The sequence below is a fragment of the Zea mays genome, chromosome 6, assembly GCF_902167145.1.
Source record: "Zea mays cultivar B73 chromosome 6, Zm-B73-REFERENCE-NAM-5.0, whole genome shotgun sequence".
Lineage (NCBI taxonomy): Eukaryota > Viridiplantae > Streptophyta > Magnoliopsida > Poales > Poaceae > Zea > Zea mays.
In genome coordinates this window covers 60,331,102-60,340,307 of record NC_050101.1, presented here as the reverse complement: position 1 = coordinate 60,340,307, position 9,206 = coordinate 60,331,102, and the positions used below count along the sequence as shown (strand labels likewise).

At 48.7% G+C, this 9,206-nt stretch overlaps 1 long non-coding RNA gene across 1 annotated transcript; it reads left to right on the top strand.

Annotated features, from left to right (window-relative positions):
- The first annotated feature begins 4,382 nt into the window (after nt 1-4,382).
- On the top strand, nt 4,383-5,813 carry LOC118472188 (uncharacterized). The gene is made up of 2 exons (XR_004850173.1): nt 4,383-5,454; nt 5,559-5,813. It is a non-coding gene; the product is annotated as an uncharacterized lncRNA (long non-coding RNA).
- Nucleotides 5,814-9,206: the final 3,393 nt, after the last annotated feature.

Below are 9,206 nucleotides of genomic sequence, written 5' to 3'. Positions count from 1 at the left end.
CGGCCGAGGGTTCCCTTAACCAAGCAAGAGAAGCCTCGGGCAGCAAGGCCGACCGAGCCGAGGGACTCCTACGCCCCCAGGATACGGATACCTCACTCGTCACCTTCGCACGAGGCAACTCACACTTGGTTAAGCGGTTCAGTTAGCCGACAGGCGAGTCCTAGTGCTCAAAATGAGGAAAAAACACGGCTCCGTGCCAAAAATACATACATGTTCAGGCCCCGACAGCCACAATGAACAGACACCGGCACTCAAGGTGCCATTACAAACGGAACTCCGATTCCACCTCCGCAGGTACGAACAACCCCCCACGATTGGAGGGCCTGCGGAGCAACAGAAGGCCGACGGATGGCTCGCCGCCGCCCAAAGAGCAGCAGCGACAACGACTTCTGCTCCGAGCGGCCGAACAGCAGCAGCGATGACCTCAGGGCAGATGCTGCTGCCACAAGGTCCTCGCCCACGTCCCCACTCGAGGGGCGAGGACAAGCAGAATGCCGTAGAGTTGGAGGTCAGTCCGCGGGCGGCACCGACTATCTCGTCGGTGGATAAACCTCTTCTGGCTGCCTCGGCGGGAGGTGGCACCGAAAGCGGCGCCGAAGCCGCTCGGGCCGGAGAGCCAGACACGCGGCAGCTGCCAGCGCCACGAACGGCGAACGCCCTTCCCCCGATCACTGAGGGAAGGAGTGGGCCGCTGCCCGCGTGGAGACAGGCCCCAACTCGGCGCACTCCCCTCCCCAGCACTGATGATGAACATCCTTGAAGCAGAGGGAGGGGCGAAGGCTGCAGCCCGGCTTGCTTCTCCCCACCCTGGAACTGGTGGTCACCGTCTTGGGTGACCACCGGCAAGGGGATGCGGCCGGGCTGCCTGATGAAAATTCTTGAAGCCGAACGATGGCTGAAAGGTACCAACTTCCGCGAAGTTGCGTTCCTCCAACGACGACAAGGCGGAAGAACAGCGGGCGCCCCCCATCCGGGGGCTCGGAAGGTGGAAAAACGAGATGCATGAGGGGAGCGCAAAGACATGGTTGCCTTTCAAGGGGGTCACCCTCCTTTTAAAGGCAACTCTCCCCACTTGCGTCCTCAGCCGTCGCGGGCTGAGTCTTCTCCAACACGCTCCAAGGTCCTCCCCCTACGACACGGGGGCTGGGTCCCACGCATCGTGCAAGCTGGCCCAGGATAGAAGGAGCCAAAACCACCGCGCGCGATGCGCGCAACTGCCCAATGGTTACGAGCATTCCTCCACTTTCGCCCAGACCAGCGGGTGAAAGGGCGGACCGTCATGCAGGAGGCATGCAACCGCACCAAGGGGGTGCACCCTTTCGACTTCGACGCGTCCAGCATGGAGGCCCAGGCCCACACGTCATGTAACCGGCGCGCCGGTTGCTACGTGCAAGAAACTACACAGCCACTTGCGTCAGTACCGCGCCCTCTCGACTGCGGAACCGGTACCGTGACTCGAGGCGACCCTGCGCATGACCCGACAGTGCCAACCGAGCACACCAGTCATGGGTCAGTCAGCCGCGGGAGAAGGCGCGACGGTCGATACGGCCAGAAATGGGCCGGCAGTAATGGCGGTGGCAGGCGGGCGGAAGCAGCGGTCAAGTCGTCAGCCAAACTCATGTCCCCTCCTGGGACAGCGAGAGAACCCTCTCCCACGGCGTGAAGACGACGCGCCCGTGTTCCGTTCCTCGAACGGCTCGCGCATGCGCAACGGATGCCCCGTGAACCACTCGTCCCATCACATTAACTCTGCGGCAGGACAGGCGGCACCTTTGGCAGGCGAAGCAGGCGACGCTTCGCTTCCGCCATAATGACCGCGTTAAAAAAAGGTGTGCCACGTCGTTCGATTTTGTATCCTTTCCCTTTTCCTCTTTCTCTCTCTTACAACAGGGCCAGGAAAGGGGATACCCGAAAGGGATCCTTCTCCGTGAAGGAAATGGGCCCCGAGCCCCCTACTGATCAGAGGTTCAAAGACTGGCCCCTCGGAAGGGTTCAACGGCCGCCTCAGAGCACTCGGGCTCCGCGCCCACTACTGATCAGGGGTTCGTAGGCTGGCCCCCAAAGGGTTCGACAGCCGTCTCAGACGCAGAGCGAGGGATGACCCTGGGTACGTTCGATACATAACCAAGGCTCGGGCTACGCTCCCGAGGTACCCTAGGACATTTCCGAGACCAACGGGAACGATTTTGTAACGGAATCCCACCAAAGGGAGGCATCGAGCCCTCGGACCCCGTCAAAAGGGGACCGGGTCCGGCAAATCACCCGCAGGTACTTTTGGAGCGCGCCTCCGGGCCACTAGCCGACCCCTAATGAATGGGGCACGGGCGTCCACTCGGATTAACCGTTAGCAACTCACTGGAGACACCATGTTCAGCGCCCTCCGAGGGCAACATGGCGCTTTCCCCCCTCCTCCTTGTGGAAAGGTGACGCAGGGGCGTATGTAAAAAAGTCGAGTCCGTCCTTGACCGTCCTCTCGCTCTGTGCGGAGGCTCAGGGGCTGCTCTCGCAAACCCGGCTCCGACCAAACCGTTGACAACGTCAACATACTAGCCCGAGAACTTGGGACTCGACTGTGCACCCGGGCTACGGCCAGTTCGCATGAGGGAACAACCAGACCGGCCGAAGCATTACGAAACGCGCTAAGACCTCGAAGGAGTCAAACCACTCCACCGAGGCCTCGGGGGCTACACCCGGCGGGTGCGCTCGCACGCACCCACCGGAATGAAATGCAACCGAGAAAGGTCGGTCCCCTTGCAAAAAAGTGTGACAAAAGCCTCCAAGCGAGTATTAACACTCCCTTCGAGGCTCGGGGGCTACTGTCGGGGACCATAATTAGGGGTACCCCCAAGACTCCTAATCTCAGCTGGTAACCCCCATCAGCACAAAGCTGCAAAGGCCTGATGGGTGCGATTAAGTCAAGGCTCGATCCACTCAAGGGACACGATCTCGCCTCGCCCGAGCCCAGCCTCGGGCAATGGCAGCTGACCCCGGAGGATTCACGTCTCGCCCGAGGGCCCCCTCAAGCAACGGATACACCTTCGGCTCGCCCGAGGATCAGTCTTCGCCAAGAAGCAACCTTGGCCAGATCGCCACACCAACCGATCGTATTGTAGAAGCATTTAGTGCAAGGATGGCCTGACACCTTATCCTGACGCGCGCCGATAACACCCCATGTGTTTATCGTCTGCTCGACCACGAGTGCGGACCTTAACACGTGATAGCGATGAATAAAATGGACACTAAATTTTAATTATCTCGCAAAGGTTCGAGTTTGGTGCCATTTTCATTTCGATAATCTATGTAATTAAAAGGGGTTCACAGGTTTTGTCGTTATTTAACAATTAAGCAGACCGAGGTAATTAGAACCGAACCGAGTAAAATGCTTAATTCAGTTTTGAATCAGATTTGAAGTATGCTGAAAATAATATCAACTAGCTGTTTTTGGGTCCTCATAACTTTTGATCTATAAACAGTTTGAAGGTGGACATTATAACAAGGTTGTAGAGCTATACTAGGGATACAAATTTGCTTAGGCAACCTGCCCCTAAAACCATGTGCAACTGGGTGTAAAACTAGTCCAAAGAGAGGCTGACAGGTTTGGATTTCAGACTTGGTGTAATTGTCCAAGTCGGAATTTTAGTGTGTTTGGCTCAACTTTGGAGCTTTGTGGTGCCTGATCCATGTGGTGTTGGGCTAATATTGTTGTATCAAGTTTGAAGACCACATGTTGGTGTGCAACTTTTGGTTAAAGGTCATATCCCTAAAGCTACTTGGAACTTGGAGAAAAGATGGTCCAAAGTGGAGCTGTCAGACTTGTGATTTCTGGACTTTGATTCAGAAATTGATGTGCAGTTTCAGCATTTTTAGCAAACTTCAGATCTCTGTTGTGATAAACTTTTGATGTTATGGCATGCACTCTCCACAGAGAAGTCTTAGAGGGTAGTGTGGTGAGTAACTTCTATTAAGTTTCATCTCCTTGAGCTTGTTTAGAAAGGGGAGAAAATGCTGCTCCAAGTCGCTATGTCAGACATTGGTGTGCTGAACCAAATTCAGCTAGGCTGAATTGTTGAGTTCGCTGGTGCTGCCCCAACTTTGGTGCTCGATAACTTGAGGTCAGTTGAGCTTTTGATAGTAACCATTAAAACAAAGTTGAAGACTTTGTATTAGTGAGCAATCTTGGTACAGGTCCGTTGTAGGTTGATGCACTGGTGTTGGAGTAAATTGTGTTCAAACTCTCTCTGTCAGGTGCGAGTTCAGCTTTTGGTTCAGTTAGCTGAATCTGAATTTCAGTATTTTCATCCCACTTTGAAGCACCATAACTTTTGATCCATGAATCTTTGACCTAAGGCTGCTGCAGCAAACATTTAAATCTATATGTTGGGAACAATCTTTGTTAACTAAGATTGGCATGTATTGCTTGCACTAGTGAGGATCAAAGGGGTTTAAAGATGGGGGGTTCATTTGGCGCCAGGTGCAGTTTTAGAATCTGAAACGTGATTCAGCTTTTCTGAATTTTTAGAAGACGCATATTCCTCTCAGTTTTGGACCCTTCTAATTATTAATTCCTGAACTTTGGTGGATGATCATTACACCAAATATAAAGAGTTATTATCGGAGAACCATTCTTATTAAGCATTGATTTCCTGTCATTACTTAGAACTGGAAGAAAATCGTCCTCCAATTCCCTCTGTTTTGCAAGGTTGAAACTGAAACTTGTGTCAGTTTTGGGGGCCAGGGTTCAACATGCTCGCCTATGTCTCAGCCATCCTCATCCCTTTTGTTTTCTAGAGCATGTCTATCTCCATGGAATATCCCCACCGCCTACTCTTCTTCTTATCCCAAGAGCTACCGTATTCTTTTTCTCTCATACGGATAGAGATAGCTGGAAGGAGAATTTCCTCACGTATCTCTCCCTCGGTTCTGTGCAACCGGCCACGTACTGAAGCTCTTCCTCACGCCACCTCTGCATCTCATTCACGTCATTTATTTCCCACGTATTCAGCTCCTGGAAACTTCCTTCACAAGATGCGTTGAACACCCTGGGAATCACCCACGCCACCCATCTCACCACTGCACCACTGCGCGCTTCATACTGCTGGCCGGGCTGCTCCAGCACCAGGAACGCTCGCTCCTGCTCGTCGACGTTAGATTTTCCCAGACGCGCGAGCTCCCCAGCAACTCCAACACGTTGCTCGCCTCGCTCAGTCTTCAAGCCATCGTGCCGCTGGTTCTAGCCAAAGTGGGGCGCGTTCTTTCCTTCGCCAGGCAGCGCCTCCAGTCGTCGTTTCTTTTCCACGGCTGCACGCTCACCGACTCAAGCGCTTGGCCATGGAGCTCGGTTTCGTGTGTGCCTGTGCTGGGTCACCAGGTCACGTGCTCGTCCGTTTTGATGTCGTGCACGCTCCGGCTTGTGGAACTCGCCAGCGTTGTCAGCTACTACTAGACCTCACAGTGGTACTATGATGCCGCCGTGGAGACGTCTACTATGCCATCTATTCTCTGTTGTCTCGCTACACCTGATTGTCATCCTCGTCCTTGTCTCGATCTCGCTACGGCAGCATCGGCGCTCTCGATATCGTCCTGAGTTCACTCCGCGTGCTGCGACGTCTCGCTCACCTCCTCGCCAAGCCGTCGTCGCCCTCGCGGTTATCGGGTCGATTCGATCAGGGTAAGCTGATCTATTATTCCCGCTAGTTAAATCTGGTAAAACTAGAAAAATCGTGATTGTTGTGTTTAGTGAGTTATAGATGTCTAGTGCTTTCGTAGGATTGTGTCGATGTCTTGCCGCTAAATATTTGATTCTCTTTTTTGTATCATCCGGTTACTTTATGCTCATACATGTGCATTGTGCATCTTATGATGTACGATAATTAATCAAGTAAGACGAAGGAAAAGAGTCAAGTCGATACCAAGCGCGGGCTAATCCGCAGGATGATGCTGATGAACGAACCGGAAGATGGATCTGAACGAGTGCCAAGCCAATGGATGCTCGTCATGTGGTCGGCTAACAAACACTAACCTAGTGTTACTCAGGCAAGCCCCGGTGCATGCAACCCCTTTTTTGTGTTTTTAAATTATTTTTACACACTTTAAGTCTAGTGAATGTGCATTAGGTTTATAGGAGTTGCTTGGAAACCCTTTAATGCATTGGCTACCTTGAAATCCTTTCCTTTTTTAGATACTTCTGGTGAAGTATCAAAATATAATTTACAAAAAATGCTTAGCCCTGCTTATAAGCAGATAGAGTTTGTCCTTTGCACTTATGCCTAGCTCAGGTTTATCCTGAGGAAGGATGATTTCTATCTGCAAGAATATTTTCATTGGGAGCATGGTGGGATCTTACTGCAAAGTTCCCTATAATGCTCTCTTCATCCTAAGGAACACAGAACAATCCTAAGGATGGAAGTATTTAACTCGCGACTTGGGCTAGGAACAGGTGATGCTCTGCCCGGGTCAATTAAGGATTGGATGTGTATGTAGGCCTGTATGATCAAGGACTATCTTAACTGGCCACATGCCCTATAAATGGGACAGAGTAAGCTTGAACCCGGCTATTCCATACGTGAAAAGACAACCGCGCACTGGGCGTGGGAGATGGTGGGAGTAGCGTGTACCCTCCTGGCTGGAGGCTGGATGGAGGAGTACTGTGCTCCCGGGTAGCGCGGACCGGTTCGCGTTGTGGAGGATCTGTGGGAACGGTTGACATATGCAAGGGTTAAGTGCTACATATGTCGTGTGGTTAGAGATTCTCAGCTGAGTAAATCGATTCGTATCGCCGTTATATCCCCGGAGAGTGGAGACTTGATCACTGCCCTGCAACCTAAGTCAGAATGTAAACCTTATGAATAAAAATGATGTTGTATTGATGAGATGGTGAAATTAGACTAGATGCAACCAGAGTCTATTAATATTTAATCTGGCGTTAAAATATTGAAAGTAAGGACTCACTTTAGTAAGCTATTTCTGCAAAAGTATCTAAGTTGATTCTTGCTAAGAGCCTCTCCTTGATTCCTAAATCCAGCATATCCTTGAGAGTCTTTTCTTTAGTCGGGTAAGTCTTGCTGAGTAATTCCATACTCAGGGTTTTATTCCCTGTTGTTTTTCAGGTTATAGTTTTGTGCTGTTGATGATGGTGTTAAGTGCCGGTGGGCTCGGCCTTCTTATAAGTCTAAGTAACTCTTCTATACTTCTTATTGAGGATGGTCACTTAAGCTAGCATATATTTCAAAACTACAAATAATTTATAACAGTTCAAAGTTACTTCTTTGAATCACTTTTTGTAATCAGTCCGATCATTTACATTGTAAAACTTGATGTAACTTGTAAAATTTGGTAATAAGATTTCCGCTGCAAAATGTTGGTGTGTGTGATTTGTGTTACTTAATCTTGCGATCCTGGTTGTAAGTGGTTTATCTGGGGTCCTTGGGACACTCGGACAGATTCTGTTAAGTTATCTGGTGCACATGCATAGTCGTCTGAGGTCTTTGAGACAAGGACAGGTGCATGTGGGCCTAATAACTTGGGAGGTTCTGCCACAGCTGGTATCGGAGCAGGATTAAGTTTATACGGTCACATACGTATTTTAAAAACAAAGTTTTGGTTTTAGAAAACCTATTTTCAACTAAACACGTTGTTTGGTTTTGAAAAATAGTTTTGAAAAAACTATAATGCTAGCGACATCCTCTTTTAAGCCCTAAACTAAGGACTATCGGGTGGCTTATTTAAAAACCATAACCCACAATCGGGTGGTATTGCATACATGTGTATTGTTATTTTTGAGGCCATTCAGTTCTGAATGGATCGACGCTCAGGTAAGGTGAGATGTGAGAGCATGACCGAACAAACGTCGGTCTAGGGAAGTGCTTAATTGTGGCGCTTGATTATATACATGTTCCACATATGTATATATGAAGGCTGCGATGTGGAGTAAATACTTTTTTTGGGAATGTAATTCAGTACCCCATGATATGTACGGGTATATAGACATGGGAATACTGAGAAGTGTAATGTACTTGTAACGACGCACCTACGCTCAGGTAAGAAGGTGAGTTACCATAATGGGTTGCCCTATGGTTAAAGTGTGGCAACAGCGCCTATGCGTGGCTCGACGCTTAATGATGAGCTAGCCTCAATATAGCAATATATGGAGTATAAACTGTGATAATGTGTGAACTGCATCATGGGAAAAATGGGCTGTGATGGAATTTTCTGCAGGTATACTAACCTCGAAAACGTATGTGTAGCTGACGACTAGTAAAATATCGAGAGTCGTAAGTATGCCACTGATATAGAACGTTATTGCCACATTATGTTGGCAAAATCAGTGAGGACGCATAAGACGAGCATGCATCCTGATTGTTGCATCGTGTTTGTCACCTATATATCCAAAATGCTTCTCTCATCTTTATTCCAGTAACCAGTGATTTTACCTAATATGGTGTAATGTTGTATTATAAACTTCAATGAAATAGCTATCCTCCATTCTTTAGGTAACCTATTTAGGTGTTATATATGTGTTTGCTCTGGTGCTTGATGTACTGATAGAAGGTTAGTAGTTTGTTTGCTTAAACCCAAAATTAGGCCATGTTCTTATTTAGTGAACCATGACCCAAAGCTGTTTTTTCCGTTATCACTCCATGACCAAACACATAAAAATAAATGCTTAGATAATTTCCTTGTTAGACATAAAGTGTACCCGGGCTTAAAACGAGAATCTTGAGTTATATCTCCTTCCAAAACCGTGTCCTTGTTTGGTTGATGCAAGCTGATGTCCCTTATCCAGTTTTGCCTCTTCTTAAGGATCATGTCGTTATTTTATCAACCTAACTTAGGAAAGGACTGCCCAATCTTTTTCTTGAATTTGATGCCTTTGGTTTCCTCATATCTATCAAAGGCATATCAACTTAATCTTATGATTATTTTCCCTCCGTATCTAGTCAGATACTAATCCCTGACCTTGTAATCTCTGCGATGGGCATAGAAATATGCTTGGACTGAAGTAACAGTCTCCCATCATACTCCTTTCATCAAGTTTAGGTTTTGGCTATATCGTGTTCATTTCATCGGGCCATGATCTATTTGGCTCTCTACTTGTAACCATTCTTATAGGTGGGGTATCTCTTTGTATATTGTCACCCTTGCTTACTCTAATGGTGTGGCGCGAGATTTCTTATTGATTACATCTGGTAATGGTGTTATGACTAAAA